The sequence below is a fragment of the Opisthocomus hoazin genome, chromosome 3 (assembly GCF_030867145.1).
Source record: "Opisthocomus hoazin isolate bOpiHoa1 chromosome 3, bOpiHoa1.hap1, whole genome shotgun sequence".
Classification (NCBI taxonomy): Eukaryota; Metazoa; Chordata; class Aves; order Opisthocomiformes; family Opisthocomidae; genus Opisthocomus; species Opisthocomus hoazin.
This window is the reverse complement of record NC_134416.1, coordinates 48,230,513-48,251,714: the sequence shown is the minus strand read 5'-3', so window position 1 is coordinate 48,251,714 and position 21,202 is coordinate 48,230,513. Positions and strand designations below refer to the sequence as shown.

Here is a 21,202-nt window from a genome sequence, read left to right as displayed (position 1 = left end):
AGGGGGGGTGCGAACGCCGCGAATCCAGCCCGGCAAAGCGATAAACCCGGCACCACGCTTCTTCCAAAGACGGGGGTCGGTGTATTTTGTGTCCGGCGAGCGGTCAGCCTGGACCTAGTCACGCAGCCAGGGGAAGCTGAGCGGGAACGGAGCCTCGCTGAGGCGGATAACTTTCCCGCCGGGGCACGGGGGAGAGCCCACCGCCGCAGGAAGGGCTCGGCGGGCCCCGGGCGAGCGGGGTCCCCCGAGGCCCGGGGGGACACCGCCACCCCCCGGCGGACCGGCAGCTCCAGCGGCGCCGAGGCCGGGAGCGCGCTGCCCTCGCCCGCCGGGGGTCGCCCACCGCCGCAAAGGGCCGGGCCGGGCCGGGCCAGGCACGGCGGCGGGGCCGCGGTCTCCCGGCAGAGCCTCCCGCTGCCCGCCGGCGGCGGCCCCCCTGGGGCGCGGCGCGGCGCCTCGCCTAACCGCCCGCTCGCCCCGCTCCGCCCGGGGGTCGGCCCGGGGGAAGGCTGCGCGTCACCGAATCTCGCGGCGACGGCAGCGGGGCGGCGTGACGGAGCGCCCCGAGAGCGGCGGCGGGGGAAAGGGAAGGGGCGGGGGGGGGCCGGGCGAGGGTCCCGGGCGGGGCCGGCGTCGCCGCGGCGGGCTGCGGCCGCGGTGGTGGCGGCGGCGCGCCGCGTCGCCTCCCCTCGCCTCGCCTGGCCGCTCGCCGCCGCGGAGGGGCGGCGCTACCTCCCCGCACGCCCCCGCCCGGCGCCCCCGCTCCGTCTCCGGGAAGGGCGCGGGGAGCCCCACGCTCCCCCTCGGCGCGGCGGCGGCTCGGGCGCGATGCCGTGTTAGCCGGCGGCCCGCCCCCGAGGTAGCGCCGGCGGGTAGAGGCGCGGGTTGCCGGGGCTGCGGCGGGCACCATGGGCACCGGGCTGCGTGGCGCGGCGGCCGGGCTCCCTGCGCCCTCGGGCTGAGCCCTGGGATGTACCGGCGCCCCGGGGGAGTGTTCCGGCGACCGCGCGGAGCGGAGCGGTGCGGGGACGACGAGCGGCACGGCGTTCGACCGGCTGAGAGGAGGTCGCCCGGCGGTGCGGTACAGCCAAGTGAGTGCTCCCGCTCCGCTGCCTCTGCGCTGCGGTGCCTTCCCCTCGGGTGACTCCTGTTATGTTTTCTTTCGGGGCGGTCGCCCGCTCCCGGCTTGGGGGCAGGACGGCCGGGGGCCAGTTTTCAGGCGTTTCGGTGCGGGAGGGTGGCGGGGGGGAGACCCGCTCCAACTCTGCCGGAGTCCGCCGTGGGCATCCCGCCGATGCGGTGCCTCGGCGCGGCGGCCCGGGGTGTGGGGGGGGAGCGCCGTGGCTCGGTGCTTCCCGCTTCTGCAGCTGTAAGAGACGATACCTTCTTACAGGCGTTACTGTAAAACGCCTCCTCCTTTGTGCCGAGCTGTAACTGAGCTGTGGGGTGCTCGTAATTTCTTTCCGTAGGTGCTGCTTGTGGGAGAGGGGCATGGTGTCTGTTAGCCTTCCAGACTCCCTTACGCAGAAGGGTAGTGCGCCCAGAGTTCTGATTTTTATGCCTTTAACTTTCTTGGGCCCTACCTGGTGATTTTCTTTGAGATGCTCTTTGCTGTGAGGATGTGGTTTGCCCAGCCTTATTTGTTTGGTTACTTTTACCCCGTGGATATTTAGTGCTGTACTTGACATTGCCACGAAACAAAAAGTTGACTGTAATTTATTTCAGTGTATGGAGCACGGTTTGCAGGCAGGGGAATAATTCTGCTCTTGGAGGAACTCCACTTCGAAGGAGGAGGCCCATGGGGCTGTAATCTCTTGCTAAAAACTCGGAGAGCTCAGAACAGACCTGTCACGCTGCAAAGGAAGAATTCTGCTGTTCACTTTTCAGCGCTGATAGCTTATCAGCTGAGCAGCCTGCCTTCCCGTATCTGTGAAACACCTGTCTCTGAAACACAGGGGATAGAGTTGTGAATTCTGGGCAGGTCTGGGAGAAGACAGAACTTCAGACAGTGTTTAATTAAGTTTGCTCTTACTGATTGCCTAGGTGTCTTCTCTGTGAGCCTGAGAACTACGATCTTTTACAGTGACCTTGATGTACGTTCTGTTCTAAGGCGAAAGCAGCACAGAATAAAAGCATTTGCACAGATCTGTAGCTAAGCTCTGACAGTTCACTGAGAGCTCAGTTCCAGTGAACGTGGTAGTTTCAGCAGCGGCAACTGGGCATGGTGTATGTGTAGGAAAGAAGTTGGGGAAATAACTTGCCAAGAGTGATAAAAGTATAAGTTTCAAAGTTGGAAGCATATGCTCCTGCAGAAATACCACTATGTGTGAAATGTTTGTTGAGTTTTGGATGTTTCATTTTATAATCCGTGAGATCTCTAGCAAAAGGCATGTGTGGGTGTGCGTGGCAATCTCAGAGCTTCCCAGGTTAATGCACTTTGATTTGTCAGCTGCAAGAGATCTTTTTATGCACCGAAATACACATTTTTACGTAGATGCAATATTGACATAATATGATTAAAAGATGTTGGGATGGCAGTACTGTGAAAGTGTAACTCAAGTTTATATCAGAGAGGTAAAGTAAGCCTTTCCTGTAGTGGTGGATGGAGCTCACTGTGGCTAAGCCAGCTGAGGGGAATGTCGTTTGTTTTAGTGCAGTTTACGGACAGCATTCCAGTGGCTCATATTTCTGACTCTGAAGATACTATGAAACAGAATTAGAATAACTGTTGCTAGACAGTGGGATGCAAACCTGTCCTTTACTTAAAACACTCCGCTTCTTCTGTGTCATATCTATAGATTTTAGCAAAGTCTGCCTATGGTTTTATTGTAGTAATTCCTTCCTCTGTTGCAGAGTGGCAGGCTTTCACTAGTCATGTGCAAGGGAGGTCATAAACCACTGATGCATGCACTGATCCGGAATTAATTTGGACTATACATTACATTTGTGGTTTCCACAATTAACATAAGTAACTGCTCATACCTGGTTATGTAGCTAAATGGGTATTAAAAATTGAATCAGCTTTTGTCACTGCTGATACGTGCTGTAGAGCTCTTTTCTTTTTAGTCCTTCAAAGTAATCTAATGTTATACTCGCCCTTTGCCTGGAGAGGAAGAAAGCGTAATTTAATGACGTATCATTTGGCTTTTGCAGTATCTTGTCCCACAGCTATGAGGTAATCTAATGAAGGTCCCCATCACTGGATAAAAGAGCATGCTGCTCTAGACTTTCACTTATGGCCAGATTTTCACTCTGTTACATGGCCAAAGAACTGAGTTTTCACAGGGTCTGATAGAAAAAAATGAACATTTATTTTTCTGTTAGAAACTTGAAAAGAAAGGGCAGGGTAAGACCTGAGGTCTTGAAGGATGTATTTACAAAATGACAACTTCTAAGACATTAATCAAACACCTTTATCTTCATACATTTTCTCTTTTACTTGGTGTTTGTCAGAAAGCCTTTCTGCATATCTATACTTCAGTTCAAAATATGTGTAGTTCTTAAAAACTCAGAAGTGGCCATCATACAGTTCACTGTAAGGCTATTCAAATATCATCTTTAATGTTCTGTATCCCAGTTTGCTTGTATCTTTTGAATCAGAGATTTGCAAAGTACATTATATGTAACTTTGTAGCATGGATTTTTATTTTAAAACTATGCAAATCTCTTTAATAGAGGAGATGTTGACTTGATTCAGAAATTTCTGAGCAAGCTCAGAGATTAGGTTTCTTTCATTATTTTTTTCTTGTTTGCTCAGACATGCTGTTTGGCTTGTCAGGCATAACTTTCACAAACTGACAGAAAGACCTGCAGGCAAAATTAAACATAGCAACAGTTAAGCATGGTTTTTTCCTAGTCAGTCCAACCCTATTGAATGTGTCATTTCTATTTATTAATCTTAAATATTAAATAAACAAGAGCTGTAGTCTGCTCTCAGTTCTTTCCTCTGAAGTGCTCAGATAAGTACTATTTCTTCGTGCTCATAATTTAGCACTTGTCCTTGTGCCTGAGCTACTAGGAAAACTGTGATACTGTCAGTATTTCTTGCCCATAGTCATCGCCAGGTTTGCTTGCATGCATTGTTAAAAAGGTAAAGAGTTGTAGTGAACAATAAATGTCAAATGAATTTAATATGTGGTCTTTCTTGGACCTTCTCAGAGCTGTGCTTTCAGTTCAGGTTTCCAGGGAGAGGACTAGATGTGGGTGGGTTGAATCCCAATTTAAGTCTGCTGGATCAATGTGTACCTGTGGCAGTATGCTGTGACATTGGCTCAGCATGGTTACACAACCGACCTTCTGTATTTGCCCCGAGTTTTACCTGCTGTAAGTGGAAGAGTCAGAAAGCCTTACTGGCATTGTGCCCACCCTAAATTTTCTGCATTCCTGTTGCAGATGAGAGGAAGGAGAAAAAGCATACCTTAAAGAAAAAACAAACAAACCAAAAACAGATTATGGGCCAAAGATACAGCTCTAATCAACACCGGGTAATGCACTGGAGACACAGCTAGTGAAATTCACATGTATGTTTAGTTATCCAAGGAGGAAATTATTGTCTGTCTTGAGAGATTGATTTAGTGGGTGATGTGTATACTCCTTATGAGGAAGAGGAGCTAATTGATGTGGAAAGAAAGTTTTTTGCCACTGCATGCTTCACATGTGGCTGTCACTGTCGCTTGGGACTCTGACCTTTATCTTCGGTAGTTAGCTCGAGTTGGCAAAAAGAGGTGGAACGCTCGGTTGTGCGATGCATCTGGTGGTGCAGGAGCCAAGGGCTGGGTTGTTTCCTGGGGACTTGCTCTCTTCAATTTATTAAAGTAATGGGTAGAGGGAAGCTAATCAAGAAGAGTGTTTGAGATGAGATTGGACAAAACTGTAGAAGTTCATCACTGTGATACTATTGTGAGAGTAACAGTAGATTTGAATTACATGTGTATAAATGTTCTAAAAGATTGGGTTTTGCACAGGAGACCACAACATGGACAGATGATACTGCTGGACAAGGTTTGCTTGTGCCACTCAGGTATTCAGAATGACTTTAACGATGAGGTATGGATGGTTTGTGGAAGGCTGAGCTGTACCTTCCACTGTGAAAAGCAGGAGGTCCCCCATGTCAGGAGCTGAACACAGCATGTCCATCTTGCCCTGAGGGTGGAAATGGATGTTTCTGGAGTGGAACAAGCCCTGGAGAAGAGCGAAAGTCCCACACTGGTGCTGGCAGGGTGCTTTTCAACAGCCGGTGAAATGGTCGGGTGAGATGTGGCTGAGGTAAAGGCACTGATGTTTTACTGCTGTAATGCTGGCACTGGTACTGAATCTGTGACAGAACTCATGGCTTCAGAGATGCTGTGAGTGCAATTGATTGTTAGCTCAATTGATTATTCTGCAGATAGTTATTGTCTAGATCTCATCTCAAGAGTGTTGGATTTTTTATTTTTTTCCTGTGAAGTATTTGTTACTTGCTCTTACATTTAGGAGTTTCTTCCCTGATCAGGTGAGATTTTGGTTCAAAGTTGTGCTTTTAAAGCTGATGACATCAAGCACTTCTGAAGTATTTGTTGCTTGGAGCTTCTGAGATAACGTTATCGGGGAGGAACAGTTTATTCATCAGATTATTCTGAAGTATGGGTTCTTTATATTTTTCGTTCCATCTTAAACGACTTATTTTTTCACATAGCAGACAGTGTACTGGTTTTCTTGTTGAACATATTAGAAATGACTCTTTAAGTAAATTTTGTACTGCTTTTTGTCAAATTTATTTAAGTAGACTTACATTTGACTGTGAGCAAAGGCTATTTGAATAAAACAAAGCCCGTGCCTTTTCCCCCTCCACCTGTTGTGTTCAATTTATTTAAAATAATATAGCTGTCCAGAAAGAAGTAAGAATGGGAGTGCTGTTGATGACATTAATTTTTCTTCCACTTTCTGTCAAAATCTAAAGGGAATTTGAAATCGTCCTGTACAGATAACAGAATCTGACAAGTGATAATAATCCTACCCTCTGTTTTGTTCTTGATATAAAAAATATGCTTCTATTTTTATTGAATTTAGTGTAAAAAAGTCCCTGTTTTCAACAGGTATAATACTAAGTTCGTGGAAATCTGTTCAAAGTTTGATATTCATAATATAGTAGTTAATATTTGCCTTACTGTAAAACATTGATTCTTAATTACAGGATTGTTTCTGAAATTCTTTTTATGAAATGCTTTGTTATTTCTAAACATATATTAATTCAGAATTATGTGAGATAGCTTTTTCTAGTTGCTCTACATGGCAAAATGTTTTGATTGACTATTTTAACAGTTGTGAATAATGAACTGTGTGTTTCAGTTTACTGTTGCTTTCTGCAACACAAATGGACATTGATTTTCTTTGGCTTGCTTTTGACCCCTAAAGAAGTAAAGCAATTAGAATTATGCTTGTAAGAGAACTCTCTTCTGTCTCTCCTATCATTTTCTGTATATTATAAACAGCCTTTGAGAAGTGATCTATGTTAGTCAGATTATTTTCAAGTGAAAAAGGAGGGGAAAATAATCAGCTCTGCAGTTGTCTTGCGGCTCTGGGTTTCATCACACACAGCTGTCTGCCTTTATCCATTACTGACTGGTATCGCAGCTGTATGTTCCTGAACGCAGCAGAATGCACAAACAGTTCTTCGCAAAACTGTTTTAATCGGTTATTAAATGGCAAACATTCATGTGGCAATATATGGGTTTGGTCCGTGCAGAGCAGTTGTTGTCATGTAACAAAACACACACTGATGCATGTGTAGAGCTCTTTACTGAGGATAGATTCTGAGTAAAAATCGACGTCAGACCTGTGTCTTGATGGGTTTTCTTGTTTGGAGTGCCTTCATTCTCATTCTGTGGGTTATGTGTTTTGCTTTTGTATGAAACAACTTTGTGAACACAGAATGTAACGTAATAAAAAATTGTCTTTTCAAAATCAGCATTAGGCTTTAATAACATGGAGGAATGGATGTGAAAGCAAACTGGGGTGACAGTTCAGAGGAGCTGAGCGATTATTGTGTTATGAATGGGGCATGACTGGCCACTGCCAGGGGTGCAGTCAGTGGCAGTGCTCCCTGTCCGCAAACTGAGCGACTTTATTAATGTGAGTGCATAAATAGCTACTCTCTTGCTTTTTCAGCGGAAGCAACTTCTCAGTCAAATACAGTGGTATTCGTGAGGGAATTTTACTGGAGGATGCCTACTGTAACTGTGCTAGATGTTTCCAAGCAAAGTATATAGAAATCATGACAGCATCTGATGATTATCACCTCTCATTTCTCTTTAGCTTGCTGAGATTAGGAAGGATCTTCCAATATAATTGAATGCACAGTAGAGAGTTTCTTTCTACGTCATGTCGTTAGTCTTTCAGCTAGTTAGTTCTTAAGCATCTGTAGTAATGGTTCGTCATATACTTCTTTTCACAACTTACTGCCTTACGTAGTTGTGAGGTTGTCTGGGCTATTTTCTTGGGGTGTCTTAATTAAAATTGCTTACATTTCAGTTTATTAATCTGTTTTATACAGCTGCTTTCCTTTTCACTACAATAAATAACTTATTTAACCTACTAAGGGGCAGCTGATATCACTGATCAGTGTTTATACATTCTTTTTCTTATGTCATTATTCATGTTCTCAATGCTATTTATGTTTGCAAAGTTTTCTTGTTAGTTTAAAAAACTGAGGAGGTGGACTACATGAGTATTCATTACATGCTTTGATTAATGGAGAATCCAGTTGTTAACAGTGATTTGATAATGCCATTTATTGCTATGTTCCTGCATGACATGCCCATTTATGTACCTCTTATTGTCTCTTTTTTAACCTCTTCGTGATATTACAGTACTTGAAGTGAAAATATCAAGGTTAATCCCAAGCATTATTTTCCTCATCTATTACATTTTCCATCCAATCAATTGTTTTCTCAAGTCTGAGGTTCTGTATTTTTTTTTGCTATGCTTCTGTGTGTCTATGTACAACTGTTTATTGAGATTAATATATTATTCTTTATATACTTTGTGTTTACAGGACTGAGCCCATGACTTTTCCTCTTTGAAATCAACTTGATTTTTTCTTTTATAGTTAACTCTTAGCTATTATATATTAGCTACACTTGTCTAACTACAGCAAAGACATACTTTTTTTGTTAAAAAGCATTGTGGGAAATGGAAGAAGGAAATATTTGGGGACCACTTCCCTTTTTGTAAATTTCAAGAACATCATCCAGCATCTACTGAAATTAATTGGACCTTTCCTGTTAAATTCATACATTGTATATGCACTCTTCTTTTTCATTATTGAACATGATTACTTTGGTCTTATTAAGTGTATTTTTAGGTTTTAGCCCTGGACTAGCTCATTTTTACCTAAAAATGATAAATTGGCATGATGCAATTTTATTCTGCAAGGAAATAAGGGATTGAGGATATAGTTTGAATATATAGAAAAATGAGATTTAGGATAGAGAGTATTACACTGTAGACCTTACTATGTCATGTCTGGGGAGAAGTAGAAAGCCTGCTTGGTCCAATCAGTTACCCTGTCGCGGAATCCTAGAACGACAGAATGGTCTGGGTGGGAAGGGACCTTAAAGATCATCTATTCCAGCCCCCCTGCCATGGGCAGGGACACCTTCCACTAGACCAGGTTGCTCAGAGCTCCATCCAACCTGGCCTTGAACACTACCAGGGAGGGGGCCTCCACTACCTCTTTGGGCAACCTGTTCCAGTGTCTTACTTCTCTCACGGTAAATAATTTCTTCCTAATATCTAATCTAAATCTACCCTTTTTCAGTTTAAAACTGTTACCCCTCATCCTGTCACTAAACTCCCTGATAAAGAGTCCCTCCCTGCCTTGCCTGTAGGCCCCCTTTCAGTACTGGAAGGCTGCAGTAAGGTCTCCCTAGAGCCTTCTCTTCTCCAGGCTGAACAGTCCCAACTCTCTCAGCCTGTTGTCATAGGAGAGGTGCTCCAGCCCTCTGATCATTTTTGTGGCCTCCTCTGGACCCGCTCCAACAGGCCCATGTCTCTCCTGTGCTGAGGGCTCCAGAGCTGGATGCAGGACTCCAGGTGGGGTGTCACCAGAGCAGAGCAGAGGGGCAGAATCACCTCCCTCGACCTGCTGGACATGCTGCTTTTGATGCAGCCCGGGATATGGTTGACCTTCTGGGCTATAAGCATGCACTGCCATGTCATACTGAGCTTCTCACCAACCAGCACCCCCAAGCCCTTCTCCTTAGGGCTGCTCTCAATCCATTCTCTGCCCAGCCTGTAATTGTGCTTGGGATTTCTCCGACCCATGTGCAGGACCTTGCACTTGGCCTTGTTGTTTTGATTTGCCTTTTAAGCTAGCATAAGAGACAATGTACAGAGTTATTTTTTTTGGGGGGGGCATTTCTCCTCAGGCTTCTCTAACTCCACTGTCGATGCAGCCCAGGATATCGTTGGCTGCCTGGGCTGCGAGCACACATTGCCGACTTATGTCCAGCTTTTCATCCAGCAGCACTCCCAAGTCCTTCTCCTCGGGGCTGCTCTCAATCTATTCTCTGCCCAGCCTGTAATTGTGCTTGGGATTGCCCCGACCCATGTGCAGTACCTTGTGCTTGGCCTTGTTGGACTTTGTGAGTGTCGCACTGTCATGTTATTGCTGTATTTAATCTTATGTCTGAAAAAGCTGATAATGTGCCAGAGATCGTAGTTCTAAAATAATTGCTGTATGACTACTGCTTTGTATCAAATGTAAGATGGGAAATTCTGCAAAGCAGGAAAGATACTAATGTGGATTGGCTGATACCTGTGGTTAAGGAAGTCTGTTATTCACAGAGAGAGATGTCCCTCAGATTCCTGTTAGACAGGTGAAGCAAGTTTGGGTATGGTGGTAAAACTCAGGAAATGTTCTAAACATCAAAAGTTTTGATCCTTAAATAAATGCTTTGCTAAGACAGAGTGAAAAGAGCAGCGATATCCAGTGTGGCTGACCGGCCAGGACAGGGAAGCCCATCTAGTTCTGAGAGGGTCGTTAGGCAATGGACCTGCATCTCTGCTCCCTCAGCCTCCAGGCTTTGCAGCTGAAATGTTCGGAAGAAGTATGAGATGTCAGTATAGGACCGGTGGAGAAAGACTCTTGTGACATTTTTTGTTAGCTCTTTATTTCAGCTTTGTGAAACCAGTAGATTCAAGACATCCTGTTTTTGTGTAGGTAGTGAATCCAATCAGAGTGATCTGGATAAGCTCCTGTTAAGCTCTTGCAGCTAGGAGAATGGATTCAAGGAGTTTACAGGCTGGTACGGCTTCCTGCTAAGCTTCTGGCACCCAATGCCGTGTTTAAGGGGAAGAGATTTTCTCCAGTTGATACAGACCAACACTTCTGTAGGAGGCAGTCCTCAGAATATGGCACCTGCTTCACTGCTTTGTGTTATTTTCTAATAAGCTTTTCTTGCAAGGGTGTTTGCTAGAGCAGATTCAAACAGGAATGCCTTTTGATGGTTTTATTCTGTGTTCAGTTTCAGGAGTTGTTTATATTCGCATACATTATGAAGAAGTGTGATGCCTGCCTATCCTAAGAAAGCGTGTTGGAGAACAATCAAGTATGTTTTCTACTGGGTAGTAGTGGGGAAAGATGAAGACCTGGTCTGAAGTGCCTATTTGAGAAATATCCCCAGACTTAGTGTGTGTCCTCTAGTACTGAAGTGGACAAACTGCAATAACTTATTGTCACAAAAAGTCACAGTCAGGAACCTGCATACGCAGGCGAACATATCTATATATGCTTTCTTACGAGGAGAAGATTCGGTGCAGCTGCTGACCTTAGACATTGTAACTTGTTATGCGGGGAGACATAGTACCTTTAATGGGAATTCCTCACCCTATCTGTACGTGCTATGGTAGAGCCAGGAGGTATTCGCTGAATCTCAAGACTGAAATCATAAAGAAAGCTATAAGCATCTTTTCCTTACTTCTTTCTGAAAGGAATTAATTTAAATAAAGCTTTCCTTATGTCAGTGAAGTGTTTACCAAGTAAAGCAGAAGCTTTTAATGGCTTACAATGTGTTATGAAGGGTATTAGTAATGAATGAATTAGTAATTCAGCAAATAGAACGACAAGCTCTCTAAGTGTTGCAAGATGCAGATAAGATGTTCGTTCACATACAGCTGTTCATTAGAGAGAATGATACTAGGTATTTAAGGATACCGATAGGGCACTCTGATGTTTTTTGCTATGGATTTTTTTTGCCAGCTTTTGCTCTCAGGAGCATAAAATGACAAAACGCTTTTCCTCATACAGAATCACAGAATCACAGAATAGTAGGGGTTGGAAGGGACCTCTGTGGGTCATCTAGTCCAACCCCCCCGCCGAAGCAGGGTCACCTACAGCAGGCTGCACAGGACCTTGTCCAGGCGGGTCTTGAATATCTCCAGAGAAGGAGACTCCACAACCTCCCTGGGCAGCCTGTTCCAGTGCTCCGTCACCCTCAGAGGGAAGAAGTTCCTCCTCATGTTCAGACGGAACTTCCTGTGCCTCAGTTTGTGCCCATTACCCCTTGTCCTGTCACTGGGCACCACTGAAAAGAGCTTGGCCCCATCCTCCTGACACCCACCCTTCAGATATTTGTAGGCATTTATAAGGTCCCCTCGCAGCCTTCTCTTCTTCAGGCTGAACAAGCCCAGTTCCCTCAACCTCTCCTCGTAGTGGAGATGCTCCAGTCCCCTCACCATCCTTGTAGCCCTCCGCTGGACTCTCTCCAGTAGCTCTTCATCCTTCTTGAACTGGGGAGCCCAGAACTGGACACAGTACTCCAGATGAGGCCTCACCAGGGTAGTGTAGAGGGGAAGGAGAACCTCCCTTGTCCTGCTGGCCACACTCTTCTTGATGCACCCCAGGATCCCATTGGCCTTCTTGGCAGCCAGGGCACACTGCTGGCTCATAGTTAACCTGTCGTCCACCAGGACACCCAGGTCCCTCTCCGCAGGGCTGCTCTCCAGCAGGTCCACCCCAAGCCTGTACTGGTGCATGAGGTTGTTCCTCCCCAGGTGCAGGACCCTGCACTTGCCCTTGTTGAACCTCATCAGGTTCCTCTCTGCCCAGCTCTCCAGCCTATCCAGGTCACGCTGAATGGCAGCACAGCCTTCCGGTGTATCTACCACACCTCCCAGTTTGGTGTCATCAGCAAACTTGCTGAGGGTACATTCTAACTCTTCATCCAGGTCGTTGATGAAGAAGTTAAACAAGACTGGGCCCAGTACTGACCCCTGAGGGACACCACTTGTCACCAGCCTCCAACTAGACTCAGCGCTGCTGATGACAACCCTCTGAGTTCTGCCATTCAGCCAGTTCTCTATCCACTTCACCGACCACTCATCCAGCCCACACTTCCTCAGCTTCCCCAGGAGGATATCATGGGAGACTGTGTCGAAAGCCTTGCTGAAGTCAAGGTAGATAACATCCACAGCTCTCCCTTCGTCTACCCAGCCAGTCATGTCATCATAGAAAGCTATCAGATTGGTCAGGCATGATTTCCCCTTGGTGAATCCATGCTGACTACTCCTGATAACCTTCTTTTCTTCCACTTGCTTGATGATGGCCTCCAGGATAAGCTGCTCCATCACCTTTCCCGGGATGGAGGTGAGGCTGACCGGCCTGTAGTTCTCTGGGTCCTCCTTCTTGCCCTTTTTGAAGATTGGAGTGACATTGGCCTTTCTGCAGTCCTCGGGCACCTCTCCAGTCCTCCAGGACCTCTCAAAGATGATGGAGAGTGGCTCAGCAATGACATCCGCCAGCTCCCTCAGCACTCGTGGGTGCATTCCGTCGGGGCCCATGGATTTGTGGACATCCAGATCGCTTAAGCGATCCCTCACACAGTCCTCCTCGACCAAGGGAAAGTCGTCCTCTCTGTAGGCTTCTTCTCTTACCTCCGGGGCCTGGGATTCCTGAGGGCCAGTCTTAGCACTGAAGACTGAAGCAAAGAAGGCATTCATTAGCTCTGCCTTCTCCGCATCCTCCGTCACCAGGACACCCGCCTCATTCAGCAGCGGCCCCACGTTGTCCCTAGCCTTCCTTTTGCTGCTGATGTAGTTGAAGAAGCCCTTCTTGTTGTTTTTCAGTACCTACTGCATGGTAGTACTGACCACTGTGTGTATACAGCAGTATGCCTTCTATACAGTTCTTTGATAGCCGCAGGACTGTAAGTCTGAGATCACCAGCAGCTGGGGTCATAAACATCTAAGTAGACTGTACTAAAGAAGGCAGAAAAATACAGTGGGTTTGCTTTTGCATTCTTTATGCTGTGATAGAGAGAGGCTATTTATGATCCTTGAAAAGAGGAAAAGGTGAATAGCTGCATTTCTAGACAAAGTAGAGAGAGAACTGCAGGGACAGAAGCAAGATGTTTGATGAGAGAGCTGTTGTCTCTGTTTTTGAGGGGAAAGTGGTGCTTCCCAAGACTGGAATTGTTCAGCAATATTCAGAATTACGTCCTTGCAGTATGGACCTGCTACTCATGCAGAGGAGTTCTGCCAGAAGCGTGTTGGACCTGCCCCTGTCCATATGAGAAATGTCTGGGAACGACTGTATGTGTGTTATTGTTCTCCAAAAGTCCCTTAAGTTCCCTGTATTTAAAGCAGGACCTCACGTGCAGGGATTCAGTTGCATCCTTAGACGGACCACTCACTTCTGCAGGTCCATTTAGGGGTGTAGTTGAGATGCTCTGGTTCTTCAGGCTACCTGAGGCTGGCGTCTTAGTACACAAGAAGCAAAATGGAAATTGGTGAGGTCCTCGGGTTGTCTCGTGATAGGAGAGATGCAAAAGTGATGTCATCAGGATTTCTCTTATTTGTGCCCTACTATACATGTATATATGTGTAACTCTGGCTCAAAATAAATGCTACAATAAATTGTGCTTTGTACACACACCTGTTAATATAATAAACTCTAAAGTGCTTGGAAGTCTGTGGAGACTAAGCGGAATTATGGATCTCATGTCACAATTCTAATTTCCTTAGAAAAACTGTCTGGGCACCTTCCTTTCCAGCAAATAGAACTGGAACAAATAGCTGGAACCACCTCTAAAGGCAACTGTAAAGGTGTAAAATTAAGATTGTGAGCTTTCTAAAGACTAATTCTTCAGAGAAAGTAGATGAGAAGGAGGCTGCTTTCATGGATCAAGTGTCAATATTAGTCCAGTTACAAAGCGATACAGAAGATTAACTTACTTTCCTCATTTTATGGCAGCAAAATTGTCTTTTCTTGAAGGTGAGAAGTATTTTAGATCTTGCTGCATATAGAATCTCTCTGCAGGCATTTAAAGTGCTGGAAAAACCTCTGCACAAAAGCTCACAAAAAACGTGCAATATTTTTGAGTTTTGCAAGTACAGCTGAATGTCACTTTCTGCAGGTTTATGACATGTAAATAGCTGGAGATGCTACTGCAGGGAAAGCTAGTCCTTTATTTTTAAAAATACACATCTGTAGTAGTAACCTATATTTATGAGTGTATAAACCGTCCTGCTGTGTGTTCAAAACCTATGGTTTTGCCCAAAACACCCGTCTGTGTGTTCGTCAAAGCTTTTTGTTAGCTTAAAAAGAAGGTATAATTACATAAATACCATCTTTCATTTGAAAGATTTTTTTTAAACACCATCCATCTGAAATACACTCTTGTATTTAGAAATTATGAGAAACAACCTGAAAACATGCTTTAAAGTACCACAGAGTAATGTTAGACATCAAAATTACAGTCTCTTATACAAGCCAATTGTTTTCACAATACTGGAGCACATTCAGGATGCAGATTAGGGGCAGTACTTGACCTTTGAGTTTTTGATTATGCACAAAAATCCAGCATAGTGAGTGCACATGCGAGATGCTCTAGATTGGCAATAACTGTAGATACCAATAACACCTATCTATGCAGCCTTTGATTTAGGATGAGGGTCCCTATAGAGTCTGCAAGTCAGATCTCCAGAGTCATGTTTAAAACTCTAAAAAAAGGGAAGTAAAAATCAATAAAGTAGTAATTTATAAATAATTACAGTAGGCAAAGTCACAGATCAGTGCAATATGGAGCCATAGGCTGGCTTGGGGAACTCACATAGCTAGGTTCTTGTTCCCAAACATGCAGAGAGGCCTAGCCATGATGTGCTGATTAATGCTAATTGAGAAGGGACAGTTACCTTCTCATTTGTCCCACTGATTTTCCTCCCCTTAATGGATCTATACTTCATGGTGAATTGAAGCTCTGAACCTAGAGTCTCTGGATCTAGCATTTAAATATTCACAGTAATGCTCTGTGACATTGGTTCCAACGATGTCTGGTGTGTGTGTACTGGGTGCATGGGAGGTTGACTATCTTCCTCTGAACTCCAGTATCTTTTTTTTTTTTGTTTTTTTTTTTTTAAGGGTGGTTTCTTATGGTTAGGCTTACTAGACTGTGAAAACTCATATTTGAAGCAATGATTCTAATTTTTCATCTGCTTGTGCATACTGTATTATTTGCACAGTGCTGTCTAACACAGTCAGGAAGAAAACTGAGAAGAGCCATAGTTTGCTTTTGTGCCAGAGTCTGAGGTCCAGGAAAGAAGCCTGCATATTTCACCAAAACAAATGCTGTTGCTATGAGTCATATAATATATACTGGTGCATAACATGCAGCAGATATCTAAAGTGAAGGATACTGCTGCTCTTAACCAAAAGGCTCCTCAGTCCTGTAGCTTCTGGAAAGGAGACATTGTGTGTTGTTCTCTGTATAGAGAAGTGGTTTGTGGGATAATCCTCATGGCAGTTGTACTGCTGATGGCCTGTGTGCGCTTGCTTGGAACAAAAGTGCAGGTGTTTTGTGAGAACATGACAGGCATGATGTGTGACTGAATCAGCTCTGTCTTCCTTGACCATGGAGAGCATGTTCTTCTACCACAAGCTCAGTTTTCATCAGTCTGGGAAGCCTTTCATTTACTGAAACATGCAAAGCAGCTTCTGAAGTGTGAAATGATTTATGTGGTGGTCCCTTCTGCCTGAGTAGTTACGTGGTATCTGGGGCCTTGCTGGAGTGCTCCCATTGAAAGAATATAGAAGATGCATATCAGAGATTTCTGCGCTGCCACCCTTTTTATTTGCAAGGATTGGACTTAGTATTTCTGTTGCAGGTCAGTGAATGTGGAACAGATAGTTGCTTGTGGCAAAAACCACCTCTGGGGGACGTGTTGTGCCCCGCAAAGCCTGGGCTCTTCCTTCTCACAACCATGACTGACACAATGTCTCTTCCTGTCTCCCATCTTGCACGTTGTGGCCCATCAAGCCTCTAGCTCCTGCGTTTGCAGTCAGTCAGCACCAGGAAGGCCAGACATTAGGTTCTTTCTGGCCATCTGCTTGGGTGGTAGCTTACAGGAGAGCATGTGATTAGTCACGGTTATTTATGAGATTCATAGTTCTGAGACTTACTTGCTGGAAACACATGAGTTCTTCAGCACAATAATCCTATAATACATGACAGAAAGATATAGAAGTATGTAATTCAAAGAAGAAATGGTAAGTGGAGAACCTTTCTGTGTTGTTCACAAATACAGCAGCGAGGAGAGATGGCATCACTTTCAGGTACAAGGTGCCAGCATGATAGAAGTAAAACTGACTTGAGTTACAAAGACTGTTGTCAACTCATCTGTAAAACTTCAGGTAGAACATTTGTTTCTGTTTCGGGTTACCGATACATATGTACAGAGAAGATATTTCTCTTTAATTGCCATATGGTTTGATTTTTGCTTTTCAGCCAACTTTTCCCTGAAGGGATGACAAAATCAGTAAATTGAGAGTAGCTCATTTTAATATTTTTGACAATGGTCCCTATTTAGAGCTTCACATTTATCATTTCCGCCCCTCCCCCGGAATTTCTATTGTATGCTTTACAGGCGTATCACTTGACAACATATGTTTCTGACATATATGTGTGTATACATTTGTTTGTAATGGATACATGTCTGCATGTGTGTGTTAAATATGATATACGAAGTGCTTGTCAGCCTTGGTAGCCCTGGATTTTGGAAATCTATAAAAAAAGTCTTTGATCGTGACAGCAGCCACATTACATGGCTGGATGTTCTTGTGGCTTCTTTTACACCTGCAGAAAGTACACGGTGGCCTGTGCTTGTACAGGGATTGACTCCCTTTCAGATAATCTTTCTCACCCTCCTCAAATCTGTTCAGAACCACAAGTGAGGATCATCTTCCTGGCCTGTTAAATCATCGCTTTACATGCCTCTGCCAGTTCCTTCGCCCTCACATCAGGCTGAAGCTCTCTCTTTGTTTTCAAGCGTATTGCTTAGTAAAACCGAGCATTAGGTGCTGTGTTTAGCAGCTTATTGAGATTTTTGCTCTTACCACCAACCCATCAGTGTCTAAACTGTCTGTTCTGTCCCTTGAAATTCCCGTAATACATATTTTTCTGTCCCATATGAAAGTAAAAATGCTGTACTTGAAAATCTGCTTTTATAATGTTCACTTGTCATCTTAACTTCTACTAGGATGCTTGCAGATGGTTTCCATCTGGAACTGATTTAAAGCCTAAATGAGAAGTTTTTTCAGTCGTTCATTTTGAATAGTTTTATATGAATAGTTTTATATAATTCAGTGAGATCTTAATGGCTAATTTTTGAGTAACTGAAATTTTGCCTTTTTTTTCATTTTTGTCCTGCTAATCCAATAACAGAATCTACTTAAGATATATTGTTGTGTATTAAAACATCCTGACACAGCGCACAAAAATAGTATTTGTTGTTTCAATAACTACTCTTCACTATTCAATTTAAAACTATTTAATATGCATTTATTCAGTGAAGTTGCATATGCTCGATGTGACTGTTTTTAGACATCTGCCTTTAGGCAATAGATACAAGACAAGGGCAGATTACTTTCGGCTTGATAAAACATCCCTGTTTTGTTTATAGATGAGTCTTCAGCATTTGACGGCAGTCATGGCAGTGACTGGTGTTATATTCTTTGGACTTAAACCATTTTCCGTTTGTTCAGCAACAGAAAACTCAAAGTGTCAAGAGTTCAGTTTAAAAATACAGGAAAAGGACTTCAGAACAAACAGCTTGATCAAGTGAAATTGCACATGTCAGTTGGAATGTATAGTGAATTAAAAAAGGGCAGTGAATTAGTGAAGAAAAATTTTACTCTTGAATCCAGACTGTGAAGGTGTGATGTGTGGGGAGACCCAAAAAGAAGACATGGACTGTGGTTTGTGCTGTGCTGGCTCCTGTCTGAGTCCCCATCAGGCTCATGAAATGTTGTTGTGGGCACTGAGCACTCAAGTGGGCAGTGCTGGATGGCTGCAAAGCTGGGTAGGTGGGGGAAGAGCAGTGGATGTTGTCTGCCTTGACTTCAGCATGGCTTTTGACGCTGTCTCCCATAACATCCTCCTAGGGAAGCTCAGGAAGTGTGGGCTGGATGAGTGGTCGGTGCTTTGTCAGGGGGGTTGGACTAGATGATCCCCAAAGGTCCGTTCCAGCCCCTACCATTCAGTGATTCTGTGACCTGCCTCTGCCTTTCGAAAACAGATCGCAGTGTTTTTGTTATACTGCATACTCTCTGCCTCAGAATTTGTAGTCCAAAAATAATGTAGCAAACGGGCATACTGCTGGAAGAAAGGAGTGGTGACCCTGTCTTAACCAAAGAGTACCTTGGCTGGATTATGGGTTGATGGGTGGGTTTTGTAGGCTGATCAGAAGCTGCTTGATCAACTGATAGTTAAACTGGTCTGTTACAATTTTTTTCAGATTTTCTTAACTGTAATTAGTGGAATTTCACGTCAAACTTCTCTGTGTGTAATATTTTTTGTTACTGAAGTTTAAGAAAATTTCAAAACTGTAATTTTTAATTTAAACCTGTTTATTTGTGTTTGGCAATGTCAAGTGTATCGAATAGTGCAGGGTCTCAATGGTGAACTGGAATTTCTGAGTTGGATTTACTCTGTGATCACCACATAGACTTGAGCAAGTCACATAAATGTCGTTTGACTTATTCATACCAGTTAGCTTAATTTCATACTTCGTGGACACATGGGTTAGTACTTTGAGACTTCATTAATGAATGGTTACATAAAGGTTCATTTTCAATAGTTAGAGACAGTTGAGGCATATAGTGTTTTAGATACCGATTTACACGCGTTTTTGATTTCTCAAGAGTATTTTTCATGATGTAGGAGCAAATTTCTGTCTACTTGAAGTCATTGATTTCTCTGATGTGTTACTACCTTTTGGAAGAACATTACACAAACCTGGAAAATAAGTTGGTTTTTTTTGGGAGCATTCAAAATGGATTTGTCTAAATCTATTCTTGACATAAATTAAATTTGATATGAAGTCACGTTTGCTCATTTTCCAGTCTCTGTCTTAATTAATACATTTTAAGGAGGAACATTTGGAGGTGTGAGAATTCACATACTGTAATAAGCACTTGAAGGAATCTCTTTGCAAGCATTTTGTCTGCAAATAGTACCACAACTCCTAGATAAATGTTTTTTTTTTCTACTACAGCACTGTAAAAGGAAAAAGGGGACTGTTATTCACAGACCTATAAATTCCCCAGATAAACTGCATTTTGTTTTTATTTAAACAAACAGCTGAGCATATGGTATAGTAACCTGTGCTTCTTCTTAAGTTGTGACTTAAAATTTTTCTTTTCCTACATTAGTAGTTGATTTCAAAACTGCTGTAATTCCATGGGCAAATCTGGATATGGATTTGATACAATGTTACATTTTTCCTGTTATGGGGAAGAATTAAAACAAAACTGAAATATACGAGTAATTTCAATGGAAGTGGAAAGATAGCCTAGTATGAAGCCAGCTAGAAAACCCTGTCAAACCAACCACTAACACTTGCTTCAGCCGTGCAGTAGGCAGACTTATGCTAACACGAGTTGCAGGCTGTAGCATTGGCCAGCACCTAGACTTCCAGGTCCTGCACCCTTGTTCAACATCAACTCTTGCATTCCTGCTTTGCTATTGTTTACAGCTGTAGGTAGTTTTTTGCTGAGGCATAGGAATGATCCTAGTTTACACAAATTAAATGGTCATTAGTAAGAATCAGAAGCTTTGCTGAGAAACCAGAAGGGGGCTAGGATGACTTCACCATCTTACCAAATATTCATGTTCTGGTGAGGCCTCTAGTGTATTAGGCATGTGTATGTAGAATTGATGACAATTACTGTGAAAATAGTATTATTTAGCATAGTCAGTAGCATAGTAGTAATAGTGTAAGGCCATCATCCCCTTAAAAAAGAGAGAGAAGAACACCCATTACAATCCCGTCTTTCCCACAGCACCTTGTCAGTGACTCATTTTGTAGGGCAAATCAGCAAGCAGGTGTATTAGTTACTGATGTGACACATTAAACCACTTATAACTTGTTTTGCTATCCTTGCACACAATACATGCTCATTAGCAAAGATTTCTAGTGCCATTGCCTTTCTCTTCTGTAGCTGTCTTGTTATCATAAGGCCACAACTGTAGTTGATACTCAGACTGCCTCACCGTTAGGGCCATGCTTTGCTTAATAAGAAGTTATTGTTTTGATACAGTATTTTGGCATAGCATTGAGGATTGCAAAATGTTTTCTCTTTAAATGTGATAATCCACTGTGGTCCTGCATGTATTACGTTTATGTAAATAGCTCTGTGGTCCCGCCACTGTAGGACCTCTGTTCCTGCACAGTAGCTGGTAATTCTGCAAGCAGTGTTTTCATTTGTCTTTATTTTGAGGTGGTAGGTTATCTGTCAAGAATAAAAGCTCACATCCCTGGTGGATGTGTGTTAATTGCCAGTAGGATTAATAATGGAGATTCTGTTTTATCCAGCTACGTGTTTGCACAAAACCTTTAGGAACTTTCATTGTCAGTACTGCTTCCTCTGTGACCCATTTTGCTGAAATTCAGTATGGGGAAGAACTCATAAAGGCTTTTGGAGATGTGCAGACGTGCTGGTATTTCTCACCCGTTCACTGTAGCGTGGGCCTATCCATGCGGCGTGATAAAACAAACTTCATTTTCTTAGGCAATCGAATTAAAAAATAATGACAACTATGCCAACATGCTCTTTGGTTTTCTGTCACTCTCTGGATGTTTTGCATACTGTGTTGTATTTAATGGAGTGGAACAATTGTGTATTTATAGAAAATGTGTTGTGAGTCCTAGTTAAATCTTGTTGTGACCA

The 21,202-nt window shown here is 43.8% G+C and overlaps 1 protein-coding gene across 9 annotated transcripts in view; it reads left to right on the top strand.

Moving 5' to 3' along the window:
* Positions 1-757: 757 nt before the first annotated feature.
* SNTG1 (syntrophin gamma 1) overlaps positions 758-21,202 on the top strand; it is a 365,296-nt gene continuing 344,851 nt past the window's right edge. For all 9 annotated transcript variants that reach the window (XM_075416176.1, XM_075416174.1, XM_075416180.1 and 6 more), the window contains exon 1: positions 758-1,091. The gene's annotated coding sequence lies outside the window, so the exon portion shown is untranslated. The remainder of the gene's footprint in view (positions 1,092-21,202) is intronic.